This window comes from Canis lupus, chromosome 3, assembly GCF_003254725.2.
Source record: "Canis lupus dingo isolate Sandy chromosome 3, ASM325472v2, whole genome shotgun sequence".
Classification (NCBI taxonomy): domain Eukaryota; kingdom Metazoa; phylum Chordata; class Mammalia; order Carnivora; family Canidae; genus Canis; species Canis lupus.
The window spans coordinates 48682075-48683898 of NC_064245.1; the positions used below are offsets into that span (position 1 = coordinate 48682075).

The 1824-nt window shown below is 37.0% G+C and overlaps 1 pseudogene; it reads right to left on the reverse strand.

Annotated features, from left to right (window-relative positions):
* Positions 1 to 687: 687 nt before the first annotated feature.
* On the reverse strand, positions 688 to 1570 carry LOC112653970 (S-formylglutathione hydrolase-like; annotated as a pseudogene).
* Between the last annotated feature and the right edge of the window lie 254 nt (positions 1571 to 1824).

The window sequence follows — 1824 nt, forward strand, 5'->3', positions numbered from 1 at the left end:
TTAGGGTAAGTGTATGTTTAGTTTTATAAGGAAATTCCAGGAACTTTCTAAAGAGGTTATAGTTTATATTTCCACCAGCAATATGGGAGAGTTTCAGTTCCTCCACATTCTTGCCAACATTATTGTTTAATTGTTCTAAACAACCATTTGGTAAGTGTGTAGTGGCATCTCATTGTGGTTTCATTTATATTTCCTTGATGAGTAATGATGTTGAGTACTTTTTCCCATTTGCATATCATCCTTGTGAAATGTCTCCTGAAATCTTTTCTTCTTCTGGAGGGTGGTTTTTGTTGTTGTTGCTGTTTTTGTTTTATCTTTTTATTATCAGGTTATAAAAAATCTTTACATACCCTCCAATCTAGTCCTGTCATAAAATGGATTTATAACTATAAATCCTCCCAGTCCATGGCTTGCATATTCATTGTCTTAATGTATCTTTTGATTAGCAGAAGTTTTTACCAACTTTTCTGCTAGAACCTGTGTCATTTGTTATTAGGTATATTTTTCAAAAAAATTGTTTATTCCAACAACATTGTTGAATTTGTCACCTTAAAGCTGCTCATAAGAGTCTCTCTTCTTTCAGGTTTTCTATATTTATTCAGAAAGTGATTCAACTATGGAATGATGCATTTTTTAGCACTATGAAATCCAATGTCTTGAAATCCTTTCTCCCTGTAGTTCTGTTTATTATAATTTTATAATCCTGTAGAAATTTCCTGTTTTGAACTTTTTTAATGCATTCAGGTATTTTGCATGATGTCTGATGCATTCCATAATAAAGGTTACAATGAAGTAGTAGCTATGATCATAACTGTTTTGTAATCTAAAAATAATAACTTTCTTTTTTGTACCTGCAGCTATGGAGTTATCAGGTAGTAACTGCCCACTGTAGGGAACAAGTTATCTTTTCCCATCAATTAGTATGTCCAGCTGAGGACCTGGATAGGCCTTCACAAGCTGGGTAGCATCATCAGCCTCCCATTTACTTTGATCTATTCCCAAATATCCAGTAGAATCTTTTTTTGCCCCAAGGACAGAGCACTGGGCTGCAAATTGGAGCAAAAGCTGACACAGATTTAGACTTTCCAGGATTCTTCAAAGCATAAATCAGAGCTTTGTGGCCTCTCCTGGAGTGGCCAGAAATAGACATCCTTTGGGGGTCTACTGGAAAATTGGCATTTATGAGTTGGGAAAGCTCCTCAGTTACATAAGAGTACATTCTGTAGTTAGTTTTCCAAGGATCTTGAGTGGCATCCACGTAAAACCCGGCACCAATGTAAAGTCCCAGCTCTCATCTTCTTTAATATTGCAGCCATGAGGGCTGACATCTGGAGCATGATGACAAGGCCATGTTCTGAGGCAGTTTGATGATAACCAGACTTTGATATAAAATTTTGTTCCATGTAAGTGAAACCAGACAGCCATATAACACAGGACATTTTCCAGTTTCTGCCTCTGCTGGTAAGTAGATGGCAAATTTCATTTTGCAGTTCAGTTCAACACTTTCATGTTCAAAAACTTTCTGCAATCCTCCAAAGCACTTGTTGCTGGAAGTCTGCTTCAATGACATTCTTCTCCTGACCAATAATCCACTTGCTTTTTTGTTTGCACCAAAGGATGGGTGGCAGACAGGGAAATGAGCCACAGCCAGAGTAGAAAGATGGAGCCTCATCATCTAAGCTTGTTCATAATACTCTTTTATCCTCCTCATGTCTGTAGGACCTGTAATGAGAACCCCTATTTCACTTCTATATGGAGAATTAGTGATCAGAGTAGCTAGCAGTTCACTAATTTCAATCTTTTCAAAGAGCCAACTTCCACTTT